This window comes from Cupressus sempervirens, chromosome 7 (genome assembly GCF_028749045.1).
Source record: "Cupressus sempervirens isolate cs-2001-9-10 chromosome 7, ASM2874904v1, whole genome shotgun sequence".
Taxonomy (NCBI): domain Eukaryota; kingdom Viridiplantae; phylum Streptophyta; class Pinopsida; order Cupressales; family Cupressaceae; genus Cupressus; species Cupressus sempervirens.
This window is the reverse complement of record NC_143124.1, coordinates 354,650,061-354,667,129: the sequence shown is the minus strand read 5'-3', so window position 1 is coordinate 354,667,129 and position 17,069 is coordinate 354,650,061. Positions and strand designations below refer to the sequence as shown.

Sequence of the window (17,069 nt, the reverse complement as noted above, 5' to 3'; positions counted from 1 at the left end):
TAAGACAATTTATTTGTATTAGTATTAGAGACTATTTCTTTTTTATATTGAAATGATTGATTTCTGAAAATATTCAAAAATTAAGAAAGTTATTATGAATATATACTAATTATAAACATTAAATATAACATGAATTGATAAGAAGACATTTTTCCTGTCATGCTCAAACTACGAGGCAAAAACATTCAATTTTTTTTAAAATTAATAATTAAAATGCTCTAAGTTCGATATGGTTGTGATCACAGTTTAAGTAAAGGTTCTCTACATTACGTCTTAAGTTTATAAACTCTTGTGGATGAATACATCGTTAAGATTTTTAACTTTCGTTATAAAAATGATATCAACATTTGTTTCGTTATTTCATTTCTTAGACAACATTATAGTTAAAATTATGGAATAACCATTTAAATGAATACGGGTCTTATTAAATTGAAAAGTTAAATCAATAACTAATTAAGATAAAAGTCGCATCTAACATACTCATAAATATACTTTATTTTACTTTATACAAATCACAATTTTATTTAAAAACAATGATGATATTTTTTTTAAACAAAAAAATTCATATTCCTAATAAAATCATAACATAAATTAAACTTAGATTTACAACTAATATTAAGTTATAACTTTTTTTTTTTTACAAATGATCAAACAAGCCATATTCTAAATACCACTTTAATAATATTAATAAACCTAATATTAAAACTAACTTAAAAGTAAATATTAACTAAAACAATCTTGACTAAATATATTTAAAATTTAAAACAAACAACTTTAATAAATTAAACTAATTACTAACATAAACTAACCTTTCTTCACTAACAATACTATTAACAATATAAAAATAACTAATTAATACTAAACTAAAAACTAATTTAAATTTAAAACTAACAACTAAAACATATACTAACTACACTATAATAAATATCTAACACACTATGCTAAGACCAAATACTAACTTACTTTCTAACCCATCCTACACTAACCCCCATACTCTAACATCACTCACCACCCACAAATGACAACACATATTCCCCAAAATGGAGCGCCTACCTTTATGACCAAAGGAAGAATAAAAATTGCAAAGTTAAAACATAACCAAGTAACCTCTCAAACGACATCTCCCCGCCATCAAATCTGACACCAACCAAACACCATTAATACTCCTACTTCAAGTACGTCAGCGCTTCAAAGCGCTTCCCAAGACCCCCATACCAAAAAGCATGTGCTGACCAAAGAAAACAAGGGTGGCAAAAAAAGTTTAAACAAAGCAATCTCCATCCAAGGCAAAACCTAGAGCATCCTGCAAGGAGATTTATTACTTGCAAGGAAGATGGGAAGGTACAGGGTGATGTCACCCTAGAATAGACACATTGACTTAGCTACAAACCTTTCCAAACACAACACCCAAAGGCTGACGCTAAAATAAGGGGGGTTAAATGCATAAAGCAAAGTGGGTAGAAGGATTTTAGGATAAGTTTTCATATAAATTTATTTGTTTAATTTGTTTTGAAAAGAGATTTATATTTATTTATTTATATGGATAATAAAGATTCTCTTCAGATTCTCTGTCTCAAGGGGAGAATTTAAATTGCTCCCCATACAAAAACCAGAGAGTTTTTGCTCTCTTGACACATTTTTTTTTGTCTTATTTTTTTTTCTTTCTAAGAATAGATTTTGAAATTGAATTATTATCCAAGAGGGGATTTTTTTTTTTTAAAAAGTAAATCTAATAGGACTACTTGCAAACTAAATAAGCCAAGAGGTTTGGTTATCCATTTAAGCCACAATGCAAGAATTGATTTAATTCCAATAATCACGAAACTGAATTTTCATTCATAATATGATTTTTTTTGTTTTCAACATATAAAGAAACTCGAAATTTTGCCTAATTAAATCAACATCATTTCCATCCTATTTTTGATGTGCATTCATATAACTGAAAATTGTGATTAAATCTCATGATAAGCAATATTACTCAATCACCATTTTATTGGCAAACCTGATTCAAAGGCTCAGCCGAGAAAGAACCAGGAAGAAAACCCGGTGTCGTTGCCATTACAACAAGGTTTTGAAATACAAAATACATAGGATTCCAATCCCAAAATTACAACAATTTAAATTTTGAATTTCCTTCATAACCCTCATCAAGGGTTCCATATCAATTTCTGCAACACATTTCTAAGAACCGTGGAGGGAACATAATTTGATCAGGTGTCAACAAGCATGATCAAGAGACAAAATCAAACATGCATATTCATACAAGGTTTTCACAATGAATCAAAACTAGGGAAAGGTGGATTCTTCCAATAGGAGAAGTCAAACACAACACCAAAATAGATGCCCAATCGGGGCTATAACCAAGAACTTCCATTCTTCCATTTTAACATGCCAAACTCATACGAGGTTTGTGCTGACAGGTAGGGGACCATAACACCCTACCCTCTCTCCCTCTTCTCATTTTGAGAAGAGACTCTACACTTGTTGGAGTCCAACTAAAAAGACCTTTCCCAAAATTGGTCACTTCTGCCCTATCCAAGGGTGAGTAATACCAAAACACCCATACAAGAAAACTTCAAAATTCAAACATAAACATGAAAGAAAAGCATTCAAGAACATAGTTTTCAATCCTTCCCAACATACCCGACATACATACAAGCATTCAAACAACAACAAAGTAGCATAAGCATGAAACAAGCATGAAAATCTGAACAAGGAGATGAAGAACTCCTACCTTTACAAAGAGGTAATGGCAAATGAACAAATATGAGTAGAGCTTTCCCTTCCTTCCTTCAATCTTCCAAAACTCCTCTCTAAAAGTAGAGATTGGGTAACAACCTAAACTACTCCAAGAAGGGTCTCTAAATAAGCCTCAAACTTAACCACCAAAAGGAGAAATAACTTCTCCCACCCACCTACAAATCTAGAAGTTCCTAACTCAACCCATACTATGGTTAACCACTAAGTGGAGTTGAGGTGATGCATCTCATGGTAGCCATAGTCAATTTTCGCACCAAGGCAAAAAGAGACTTTTTTCAAGTGATCTCAAAAGTCAATAAAAGGGGCTTAGGGGTTGGAAAAGACCCCCAACCCATACCCATACCCTTTGAGCATAAATATTTCATGTTTTAAAGCCTTAGAAATAAGTTTGGAACCAAACAAAAGCTATGAAATAATTAGGACCAATTAACAACTCTAAAATGCAGATTAAGCACTAATCCGGATTAAGGGTGACTAAACTCGATTAAGAACCAAATTAGCAAAAAGACACTAACTTAATCCGACTTAGGTCCAAAGGTTACATAGCTAACCCTAACTAGCACGATGAAGAACATATGCAAATTCACGAGTGTCTAGTGACACTATAAGAATACAGTTACAAACATTAACATTCACTGATCATAGAAAGATACATACATACATCTCACAATTAATTTAATTACGAACAACAAGGTTTCCACAATTAGCACATAGGGATCAGTTCTGTTCCTCCGTCGGTTGTCTCGGCTAAAATATCTGCACACTCATTGCACACATCAGTAGTCCCATAAAATCACATGCACATATGTATATACGTATCAGAAAATCACATAAATTAAAACATACATCTATAAATCAGTTAGGTTTTCTCTCAATTCTTAACCATTAAAATCTCTTAAACCAAAATGTCAATCCTACCTTTTACTTAATTCATCAACATACATATACATAAAACATTAAATGACGAACATCAAATATCTGAAAATAACATCACACAACATGAAATAATATGATATGTTCAAAGCATTAGATAATGTCTCGGCATCTCGAGTTATGAGTATCAAAATAATAGTAATGTATCACTATGCTATGATGGGTCGGGGTGAGGCCTCACATTTCCATAGCAAGTCTTTTAAGTCAAACTCATTGATCTATATATCATGAATGAGTAGTGATTCATACATGAATCCATCTCTCATGAGAATAAGTGGCATGTACTTGCTGTTAAACTGTAAAAAATAACATGTAGGATAAGATAAGATAAGATAAAATTATTAATGTCCACGAAAAACCAAACTGGTTTATGGGATTGAGCATACAAATAGAAGAGCCAGCCAAGCAAAGGCACCAAACGGTGACTGAAAAGGAACAAAGCAACAAGAAAAAAGAAAGACAAGGTAAGGAATAAGGGTCCTTCATTGTCACAAAGAAATCCGTAATAGAGAGGTACATCCGTGGACAATCCATAGTCTTCGGATGCCGTGAAGAACCCCTATAAGACTGATGCTGCCTGTAGAGACTGGTACAATGTCTGACAGATCTGGAATGTGAAGTAGTGGAAGGCCTTTTCAAACCCCGCAGAGGAGACAAGGGACAGAAAAAGGTGGTAATGAGCTGATCAAAAGTCCGTCTTTGATGAAAGGACTGCAAGGTATTCTCTCGGAGATGGGTGGCCTCCTGAAGATAAAGTGCTAAACACGGCTTATCAATATAACTGAAGAACATCGAGAGAGAAGAATAGTCTTTGAAAAGGCAATAAAATCTCCCTTTGATCTCCTAGTAATGAAGACAATGAAATATGAAGTGAGTCTCGGTCTCAGCCTCCATCAGAGTGCATAACTGGCATAATCGATCAGCCTGATCCATATGGTGATCAGTCTGAGCCCTCAGACGATGAGAACAACCCTAAAAGAGCCCAAAGAGAACCATAATGCATGATTCCAACGACGGTAAAGATAGGCAGGGTGAACAACAATACCATCCTGAATAACAAGAAAATGCTCAGCATAGAAGACCATCTTAGGTCGCAAACCACCCAGGGGATGACACCAAGTAGTGGTAATATAGTGCCTATAGATATCTTGTCTGACATGCTCATTCAACTCCTGACGAGAGGGAAGAAGATGAGCTGGGGCATCCAACGAAAACTGATTGGGAGGAAGACGATCAATCTCAATCCCGATCGAACCCAACAAAGAGATGGCCTGAGTGTACCAGCATCTTGATCTAGCAGAAGTGTCAGATCTCATAATCTCCACTGATGAACAATATGCCAAAAAAGAGTATCTATGTCGGTCAGCACCTGTCTCCATAAAACCACGAAGCCGATGAAGAAACCAAAAAAAGTCAAAAATAACGGCAAGTTTGAGAGGATGAGCACCAAACTCTGCTAAAACAATGCCGTGAGGGGTGAATCTGTGACACCTAATGATAATAGTTGTTAAAATAAAATTGTTATAGTAAATTTGTAATTATCTGAACATGATTAAATTTGTAGTAGTTAAAGATAAAGTATACTAAAGATTAAAAAATAGGTGTATAATCAAATTATTATTAGTATTGAATTGTGTATTATATTATATTTTATTATTATAAAAAAATATATATTAATTTAATATGTTTGTTTAATTTGAATTATTCATTTTCTTTACTAACCACTAAAATGATAGTAAGCATTTAAATTGAACTAACCTAATTTTAACATAAAAAGTAATTATTTATATAGTAGTTTATTAAAGCAATCTATAAATAATTTCATAAAAAGTAAAAATCTAATATTAATAAAATGTGTTAATCAATATGGGAGAGCCTCCGAAAAAAGGGGTCTTATAACACCTAATGAAATCAACCAATTATAGTTGAGATAAATAGTATATATAAGATAATAAACTAACAAATTATTATAGTAACTTTATAAATATTTGATTAACTAAAAAATAGGTCATTTTTATTGATTGATTGATATTGAATTAATTCACTAATTGAGAAAAGTAAATGCAATAATACTAGCCTACAGGCTCACAGAGGTGAAGCATTGCGAAGAGCACCGAGACTCCCTGGGAGGCCACCCATCCTAGTATTACTCCAGCTCAAGTGCACTTAAGTATAGAGTTTCCTCCATGGTTAAACCCACTTTGCTTGCAACTCCATTTGTAAAACCTTCACCAAGTGTTGTGCCTTACGAACTATTCATTGGAAAGTCCCTTCAGCTCATCAATTGATAAGTAGGAGACATTTTGCTCCATGAGCTGAAGTGACTTTCTAATGAAAAATGTCTCTTTCTTATCACTTGATGAGCTGAAGGGACTTTCTAATGAATGGTTCATAAGGCACAACACTTGGTGGAGATTTTACAAATGGAGTTGCAAGCATGGTGGGTTTAACCATGGAGGAAATTCAATAGTTAAGTGCACTTGAATTGGAGTAGTACTGGGATGGGTGACCTCTCGGGAAGGCCTGGTGCTTCACCTCTGTGAACATCACCTAGATCCAATGAGTGCTAAGTGTTCCATTTATTCTCTCATGATATATAGGTCAATGAGTTTGACTCAAAAACTACATAGTTAAATCTTATAACAATATCACAAAATAACATGAATGTTGTGACCAAAATATTGTTGGAAGTATTAAGCAAATAAGAAAGAGTAAATATCATAAATATGAAAGCTTATCAATCATTATAAAGTTAGTTTATTCAAGCAATTTCTAATCCTATAGCTCCATTTATAAGTTCCTGCCTTTGGCAAAAAACTAATGGAATCATGAGCTTCCATATAGTTTCACTAATCTAAAAAATTTGAAGATATGTTAATGTTTGCAAAAGCTATATTAATTTGCATATTTTTTGAAATTGAAAAATACAATTTTTTGAAAATTGCATAGGCTCATGATAAATAAAGCAATGAAAAAATTCAATTTTCTCCTACAAAAATACAAATATTTTCTAACAACTCTATTACTGAATGCATTAATTACAACTTTATCTTTTCCACATTTGTGACAAGTGGATTAACTTTTAAAAAACAATCATTTTTATCTTCCACCTCACAAATGAATGTCTAATCAATATTAATTATCCCTTTCTATTTTCTTCAAATATAGAGTTAAATGTTTTATATTTCTTATTTTAAATATATTTATTATTAGTTTTACATTGATGTTTTTTTTTTTTGTAATTTGTAAAATGTTATTCAAACATAGATATTTTAATCAAATATAGAGTTAAATGTTTTATATTTTTGATTTTAAATACATTTATTATTGAAGATAGTTTATGAAGAAGAAGTCATATGAATTTATAGAGTTAAATATTTTTTAAGTTGTATAGTTTAGATATTTTAATCAAATATAGAGTTAAATGTTTTATATTTCTTACTTTAAATATATTTACTATTAGTTCTATATTGATGTTTATTTTTGTAATTTGTAAAATATTATTTTTTAAGTTTACACTATATTTTACTAGCAATCTTACCAAGTTCAAATATAAAATTAAATATTTTTTATTTCTTATTTTATATATATTTCTTATTAGTTTTACATTGATGTGGTGTGTTATATACATATACATATACATACGTTCATACATACATATTTAAACTAGTGTATGCATGGTTGGATGGATTTTAAGAAGACAACTCCTATTTCATAAATTGAAAGTCAACAAATTAAATAAATAAAATGGAAAGAAGAGGCTCTATTCTAAAGAAAAACTTTCAAATTAAACAAAATGAGCACACAAAAGCCCTACCTCTAGAGCAAGGAGATGAAAATGGATACAATGATTGAGAAGATGTGTATTTGGATGCCTATTAACAATCTACTCTTCTATGGATAAAAGTAGTGTGATGAGAGGATCATATATTTTCTATCTACAAACTTTGGATTATGAATTGTACAAAATTCCTTTTGAAAACATTACCTTGAAATTTCAAATCCTTATAAAGCTGACACCATTGATTAATTGTTATAAAATAACATAATTAGTTTCTTTTAATGAAATAAAGATACATAAATCAATGTTTGTAATTGATTCTTTTTCATGTACACAAATAGTTCATTTCCACTGAGTTGTTGTAAGGAACATCTCTCAATGTAATTAATGCATGCAAATTAATTGGTCTTCAACACCTCTTCGATTTTTTTTAGAAATACAAGAGGAAAATTATATTACTTCATACACTATCAATTTTATCAAAAGCTAATGAGGGGTATTTTGATAAAATTGATATTTTTGAAGCATTCTTACCCCTCATTAGCTTCAAAAATATCAATTTTATCAAAAGCTACTAATGTGTAACAACTCTGAGAGAAATAAGAAACAATTGAAAATAGTCATATGAGAATCAACCATAAAAATATTTAAGACAGGAACTTTGGGACATGCGCCCCTTGTTGAAAAATGTATTTCCGGACCCCACGAGAGGATAACCATGGCAGAGCAGCCCCAGAGCCGCTTCCCACCACTTGTTAGTTGAAATTGGTTTATGACACGTGCACTTATAATGTTATTGCCTTCGTTGGTGTTCACAGGAAGTACGCAATCTATACCGTTTCAGAGGCTCAATTAGCAGGCGAAACCTCCTGAAGAATGACAGATTTTACAATCTTTGGTCAAACTTAAATGTCAGTGAGCTGCAGCAATTTAGAACAGAAAGCTCTGGGATGGTATTACAAATATAATTTTTTCCACCATCTGTGGTGCCCAGTTCCGCCCCATTTCTTTACCTGTTGGAATCCATGGAACCCTTAATGTTTACTGGCGTGTTTTATATTTCTTCTCATATATGATTCATTGTTTTGAGTGGATGATTGGTTATCTTGGGCAAATTTTATCCTTGTTTATAGACTTGTTCATTTTTGCGTTGTCTCCTTTCTATTTGACAGCGATTCAAGGGTAGGGTTTCATTGGAGTTTTTAAAGGTTTCTTTGTTGGAGGTATTCATGATTTTCTTGCTGAGATTTTGTCTGTGCCGAAGATTTTTTTTTGTTAGGCATCTTATGCTTGATATTTGATGCTATTTCTAAGTCTCAAACATGATTTGTGCCTCAAATTTGGTGTTGATTGCAAGAAACGGCAACATGCTTAATAAGTTGTTGATCCCGATTTCGTTTTTGTCATTTGTCACAGGCACAACAAAGGATTTATGTCCCCAAGCCCCCAGTTCAGACATGAAACAAGATATGTAAGCAACTTATATTTGTTCTCCACCCTACAATCCCGTGATCCCTAATTTCAATTCTAGGTTGAGAATTGCACAAACAACCCAATTTGGACTCTGTTATACAACTTGGCTCTTGAATATTAGTTCCGGGAGTGCTTGTACAAGATCAATGATTGCTTGGCTCGGGCAATCAATGTCAATTTGGGGGAAGGTGTCTTTATCTTCCTGCCAGTCAAAATAGTCCCTTGGCATATCATGTTCAAATCTACAGGCAATTTGTTCAAAGAGAAGTTTCATTTTTCTAGGTGCAGCAGGACTCATATTTGGTTAATTGCCAGGGACCTCAAATTCAAGGATGGATGCCCAAGAAAATGATTGCCTTTGCTTTGCCTGCACCAGAACCAACACGGGTAGTACCATATCATATTCCTGCGATCCCTAGGCAGACAAAGAACAACGTTGTGAATGCGTGGCCAAAGATGACCTCTATTTTGGCTCAGTTAGTCCCATCGGAAGATGAGACTAGAGAGATCAACAAGGATAGAAAATGTAACGCATCAATTAAGGCTTTTAGCCCAGGGTGAAATGGAGTAACAAATATGAGATTCTCCCTATTCAAACTTGCACAATTGCAATGGGGTGCACTTAGAGAAATTTGATCTTTGTTGCAGGGTCTTTGGATTGTGTTTTGCTATCTAGATTTTTGATGGGTGCACATTTGGTGCACGTGAAAGCACATAATCTGGAGGCATAGACAAGGAATGTGAACTTGTTTGAGAAAATGCCTATAACAAGGATGTCTCATAGAAAGCTATGGTTACAGGGTATTTACAAAACACATTGTTGAGCTTTCAAACAAATGCAATCAGCAAGTGTACATTCTAGACATTCTGTTAAACAGTTCGGGTGCCTTCTCTATTCTTTTAGATTTTGCATAGATGTATCGGAGAGTAGTGCCAATTACATACATGTTTAATGGGAATAAACATGTTTTGTATAGATAGTAGATTTCACAAGGAGAGAGGGCGATGTAGAGATTGAGTAAAACCCTAAAATCCAGAGCTTTTTACCCTCACCTATGAGATCTCACATATTCTGTGAATGAAAATTTTGATCACAATGCTTCTTTTGTATTATTGTTTTTTTCTACGCAAAATCTGGTATCGTCCGGTCTGATTAAATTCTTTGACCATCTAGGGAAAATCAAAATGCCTCTAACTGGTGGGAAACTTTCGTGAGGCCAAATCTTATCTTGTTCAAACAATCTCTTAAATAGGATGTACACCATTGCCTATCAACTTTAGGTGACTCTGTAATGCCACAAAATTTTGGGGAAGTAAAATTGTTACTCCAATATATGGTCATTTTCTCTATCATTGTGGCTGTATATTTCCAAAACTTCTTTCTTCGTCAAAATATTGCGTATAGACAATTTATTTTTAAAAAAAATGCTATGCATGCAAGCTTACGCCCTTTCAGCTTCAGTAATCTTTCTGCCTAACTGGATATTAAGTTTCTTACCATAGGAACTAATTAATATAGATATCATAAATGTGTAGGTGCATTGGGCATAGATATATCATAATATTATTTTCTTATAGCATATAAATTAATCAATGTAGAGAGTAAGAGTGCTGTTGCATGAAGGAAAGATCAAATGTTTTAGAAATTTGCAAAATCTTTTCAAGTTTAATTTATTAGTTGGATCAAACAGCTGTAATATTCCTCTAATTTACTTTTCTCTTCTATATTAATGTACATGTTCAGTGAACTGGTTGGACCAGCCAGTAGTATAATCCGTTTGATTTCTTGTCTTCTTCAGCACTATCTTGTCACAAGATCAGTTTTGATGCTATGTTCGGATAACTGTATAGCTGGTTGTAAGTCTTAATTGTAGTTTTCTTTTTCATTTTCTCACTGTACAATCCTTTATCTGAATTGCTATTCTTTTATTGTAACTTTCAGGCTTTGTTCAATAAATATATAAATAAATAAATAAGAGTGATGGTGCATTGGGTTCAAACATCATAATATTATTAATATTCTTGATCAAGAATGACATTTATTGCTGGATTTATATCTTTGATAAGGGTTGTTTAAATGCTTGCTTGTGATTTTTATCTTTTTCTTATTGGTTTAAACGTTTGATGGCAACTGCAAGCCTGTAATTTGTTGCATGTATGTTCTAGTTGCAAGTGCCTTGATAGAGAAGTATGTAAAATCAGAAGCATACAATTTCATGTAAACAGTCTAATAAAAATGCCTCAAGGAAATGTGGTTTTTGGACTACAATAATTGTATTTTATGCAGCAAATGGATTTGTTGAAAATGCTTTAGACATGTTCAAGCAAATATAATTGGCAATTGTACAGAAAAATTCCACACTAATTACTAGCAATCTTCATGTTTGTGTCAAAATGGGGCTTTGGAGTAGGTATGACCATCCATCAAAAGTCAACGAAATAGGAATGCTTGGTTGCAATACTAAAGAAAGAAATACATCGTGAAAGATGAGCTTGTTAGCCTATTATCTTGAATCTCCTCATAGAATCTCTTACAAAGCAATTCTCTGATTGCTAAAGTATATGTCATCAATAATAATATTCTTCCAACCTCATCATGCAAGGAAACTACTTCCAAGTGGAATAATCTCTTACAAAGCAATTCTCTGCTTGCTAAAGTATATGTCACCAATAATAATATTCTTCTAACCTCCTCATGCAAGGAGACTACCTTGTAGTGGAACAATTTATAACTGTTCGAAATTTGGAGCTATAAAAATTAGCAATATACCAATAATGTGACAATTGAAATAATGCAAAACTTAACTTGTAGTAATCATCAACATATCCTTCTTGTAAAATTGGTGGGAAACAATGTATATATTGAGGACTCTCCTTAATTGGTTATAGAATGGAAATATTTTTTCATGTGACCAGGACTCCCATTATGTCTAGAAGACTCATTTTTCTTGTGTGGAAGCATGGGAACATCAAAGTAAAGACTCTATTGGGAAGCTCAATGTTAGATTAATGAGTGTGTGACCAAATGAAAAAATGCAATCATACCATGAAATGAAACAATCACAATAATATGTCTAAGTATAACATCACTATCAACTACACAATTAATTATTAGATATTGCGTTGAAAATTGAAAAGGGAGAGTTTAAAATATATACTATAATAAAATAATATTTCTAATCTGTAAAATAAAGACTCTTGTATAAATAACAAGATCTATGTTAGAAGCAAATAATATTGAAATTGAGTTTTTAGGAAAAACAAGAACCCTACTTATCTATATTCTTATTCAAAGATTTGCACTAATGACAATTTTTTTTTTTTGTATTAGGATGCTAGCTTGGTAGGAATATGTAGTGTGGAATATAATTGTGTTTCAAAAAATATTAGATTTATATTTACATAAAAAGTGAAAAATACATTTTTGAATTGAAAGATGAAAGGATATTATATTAAGATATGTGTTCCTCAATGAAGAATTGTGTGGCAATAATGTAGGTAACAACAAAAGACAACAAATTTGATAATGAAGTTAAACAGATTTCAAAAATATTTCAATGTGCATATTTATGCCAGTCTTATTAGTAGCCTAAGTTCTTTTAGAAATTAACTTCACGACTACAAAGTTTCTCTTCAAGTCTTATTGTTCAAATTCAATATCAACTCTATGTCTTTCAAGAATATAAGAAGTCTCAAGAGAAATTATCATTATTGCATTGATCTACAATACGTCAATCAACTTTTTTTTCAATTTGTTTCAACAAATATAAAATAAACAGAACTTTCATTATCATGGAAGGATATATGCAATTTTGCAATAGAAAATACGGAAGAAGAAATACAAGCCAAAAAAAGAGGAAATAAGAGAGATCTACACAAAAATATGATTCAAGTTTATCAAATAAGTGTGATAGTAAACCTAAAAGGAATATTACAAGAATAGTTGTTGAATAATATAGATATATATTCGACATCATGATATAATTTCCCCATTGTTATACATTATGATAATAAGAGAACAAGTCAAAGAAACACAAATGATATTATATTTCATGCAAGAACAAAATACGTAAAAAAATCATCAAATGTCATTGTAGCGTTAACTTAATAATTAGCATTGAGATACAATCTTATAAAAGATAATTTACACTTATATTTACTACAAAAATTAAAGAACTACATTTATGGAACATGACAAAACCAAACATTATGGGGAAATATACTTAGAAATCAATAATTAAATAATGAATAGAATTTTTAAAGAGAAAAAAATACATGAAAAATAATTTTCAATTAAAAGATTGGGATATATTGAATTGTATTTTTAGTTCACATGTGTACGTACACATCCAAATATACATATAGATGCACATGCATGTGGGTGCACACACACTTACACTCAAAGAGAAATGCGTAGTGATGTATTAAATATTTTCCTTTGCTAGACAAAAATATAAGTTATAATAATTTTATGATACTTTATTGTTATCATGTCTACATTTTTGAACTATTTTAGACAATCACATAAGCTTTTATCTAGATTATACAAACACCTCAATTTTATATAATATGAAAGGTAATTGTAGGCAAGAGCATACAACGCAATAGTAAATTGTGAATCTCTTATTTGGGAGTTGTTTGGATTCGAGTCTATTTGAACTTAATAAATAATTAATAAGTAATCATAACACATAATAATAATTAATATTGACTTCAGCCTCTTATCGATTATAAAAAAATTAAAGATAATTGTAATAATTTATCTAAACAATTAAACTCTAGTTCATTAACTTTGCTAATTATTGAGAAATAAAATTCAACTTCTTTAAAGTTTCAGTCCTTAAAATCTCATTTAAACCTTAAAAAATAAAATTCCTTATATTTATGTTGCCACACATCAAAGAAAGTTTCTATCAAATGTACTTAAAGGTAATTTTAAAAGTTATTTATGCACATCTCATGAACAAGGCCCTTATTAATCCTATCTTAATAGCCTCATTATATTTTTCAAGATGTCATTCTCATTAAACTAGATTTTGACAAGGCTTGCAACGATATATAATAACCCTTTATCCTAAAAATGCTCCATTAGCTTAGATTAAAAAGTCGCCTACTCTTTCATACCTAAATAGTAGTTATCAATGTTAATTATTTCCTTTTTGTGAATTACTCACTCACAACCTTCCTTCTCCTTTAATTGAGAACTTGCCAAACCCATTCTTTTCTCACTCCCTTTATATTTTCTTATTAGCCATGGCTTTGACTACCTTATCCTCTAAACCAATATGTGGGTTGGTTATAACCATCTCCCTAACCATTTGATCCCTTATTGTCAATTCTACTTTTGTTGAATACAATCTATAATTTCTTTGGTGTAGTGCAAATGAGAAGATTACTGACAGAGATATATTATAAATTACCAATTATGATATAAGTTTTGTATGCTTAACAAAATATAAAATTATACTTAGTGGTAAAATCATCTTGTCCTTGAATAGATATCTATCAAATGGGTGTACATAAAGCATAAAATAATCAATTGATTCCTCAAAATTATATATAACTTTTGTATTTATCTTAATGAATAGTGTTAATTAATAAGTTCAAACAAAAACCATGTACCACATGCTAAGATGTTAATCTCTTTTGCTAGAATAGTTATACTGGAGAAGATTTCTCTGGTTTTTCATGTATATTTCTATTCCACCTAAATATTGAATCTAGAACATATGATAAGATGAACTCAACCAATTAATCAAATAAATTATTTGGTCTAGATCGAATAGTGTTAAGACTATAGTATCACTTTGTTGATAAATTTTCTTTAATGTAAAATGAAATGTATATTAGGAACCATCAATCCTTTAAAACTTTGGTAATTGCCTCATCTTGAAAATATCTTGCTAAATGTATTCACAAGGATAAACCTTGAAAAACATTAGTTGAACATAGAATGATATCAGTTTATACAAAGGAGAATTGGGTTGTGGTCAATTGGTAGGAGAAGTTTCATGTCCATTTCTTCACCATCAAGACTTCTTCACACATTTCTAAACTGTGAAAGGCCTAAGAAATGATCCCAAGTTTTCCAAATTTGAAAGATATTTTCTTATAGGAGCAAATTGAACTTCTCTACTTACTCCATTTTGCCAAACAAATTAATTTAGTATGACAACCAACTCTTTCTCTCTCCTAATTGTATGCACACTGTGACATTTGTAGGATTACCTTCTTGTCCAATTGAACCTCTCCTCTTATGTCAAATAGTGTTGGTGTAATTAATTATTCACTAATTACAGCTTATTTAAGCTTATCTCAGATAATGCACAGTGGATGTTGATTCGCCTTTGATTGACATGTGATTCCATTTAGTGTGCATGATAAGTTATGTCTTTATTGTGGTCTCTTACTATTTGACCTATATAAGCATACATGTCTTCATTGTACTCATCCAATTGACCATGTCATATTGCATTCATGGTGAAAGCACAACTTATTCTTATCATATATTTATCTCTCTTTTGTACTATTCATTTATTTCTAGAACTTGAGTTGTTTTTACCAACAAATTCTTACAAATAGGTCATTAATTTTCTCATGTCTATTGTCCCTCTCATGCTATCAAAGTAACTTTATCTCTTGGAATATTCTCAAAAGACTAACATTGGTTTTGATCTCACCACTCCATTTCTATCAAACAAATACACTTCTAACATTTTTAGCTTTTCTTAGACTTCCTCATCTTACTCAATTAAACTAATCACTTTCATGGTACCTTTTTATCCAAACTTACCTTACACTAAAAAAAATAAAAATCTTGTTCTTAAAATATAACACCTTTACACTACTATAAAATTTAATCTATAAAATTTGTTTAAGCTATAAAACACTTACATCTAATTATAATGATATGAATATATTAAATAGACAAGAACCTACACCAAAATGATAAATTATGACTAATTTAACAAACAATAATAATTAATCTCAACAAATAATAATAATAAATTTGTAATATTTCCCCACTTCAAATCTCCATCCACTCTACTTTATGTTGATAAAAAATTCGGTATAGGCTAATCTCCAACAAAAAAGTACTAAAGACAATACAAAGTCTAATGTTTTTTTTTTCCCTTCTGATTTACAAAAACCTAGTGACTTTTTTCCAATTTTTTTTGTTGTTTTCGACTACAAATTATGCATATCATGAAGATCAAACACATAAATTTTCAAAAATCCATAGTGTTTTCAGTCTTTTAAAAAATGGTCAACTGAAGATTTATGTGAGAGGATAGCCACGTCCAAAAAAATTCTCTAGACCGTGCAGAATTTTAGTTTTCTGAATGTCCTTACAAACGTCGTTATTTAGTAATGTTTTAAGTTTTTTTAAGTATTTGAGGAGCTAATATTCACAACCTGGGAGGACGAGAAAATTATTTGAATGCATACCTTAATGGGAAATTCCTTTTCTTCTGTGTGCAGCATAAGATTACCCATACACAATTAGTTGTAGAGATTCTTCCATTTTGTCATTCATCTCTTCCTTCAGATGTGGAAGGCGCTGAAGCTGCAGAATAAGTTTGGCCAAATCATTCATGGATTTCAGAAGTCTTAAGCACTCCTTGTTCTGTTTCATTTTGTCAAGCCTTTCGATAATTGTAGCCACCAGTAGAAATCTGTTGGAAGCAGTCAAACTCTTGTCATCAAACAGCTATAATAGAACATTCGATCTACTGCCAGTTGTCATCAATCAGTTACAAGTTACAACAGAACTCTCAGTCTCACACTAGCCTGTAACATTTCCCTAGTCAACAAGTAAATAAACTATCAGTGCTGTAATGGTTATCTATTCACCGCTTGACTCTGCCGTATGAGATAGCTCTGGAAACATCTATTTTGTAACTGACTGATGAATGTGCTCTATAAATAGAGACTTAACCATAACGAATGGTGTGTGTAAAAATTTATACAGATAAATAAAATACTGTTTCTCCATTTTCTGTAGCAGATGTATTATGGTCATGCATATTTAGAATGATTTATCTGATCAGCTGTAAAGTATTTTTTCAGATTCTTTTCAATTTCTCAATATGGTATCAGAGCAATTGTGATTCTTGGGCAG

The 17,069-nt window shown here is 31.4% G+C and overlaps 1 protein-coding gene and 1 long non-coding RNA gene across 4 annotated transcripts in view; both read right to left on the bottom strand.

The window, feature by feature from the left end:
- The window catches only part of LOC149546921 (TMV resistance protein N-like), a 130,637-nt gene that overhangs the window by 2,158 nt on the left and 111,410 nt on the right, over positions 1-17,069 (bottom strand). The gene's annotated exons all lie outside the window — the stretch shown is intronic.
- On the bottom strand, positions 1,966-16,534 carry LOC149546925 (uncharacterized). 2 transcript variants are annotated; one of them, XR_016353794.1, is made up of 2 exons: positions 16,397-16,534; positions 1,966-3,516 (listed from the first exon to the last, which is right to left on the bottom strand). It is a non-coding gene; the product is annotated as an uncharacterized LOC149546925 (long non-coding RNA). The 2 variants fall into 2 exon arrangements; XR_016353795.1 differs by lacking the exon at positions 1,966-3,516 and adding an exon at positions 4,007-5,062 and having other exon boundaries at positions 16,397-16,479.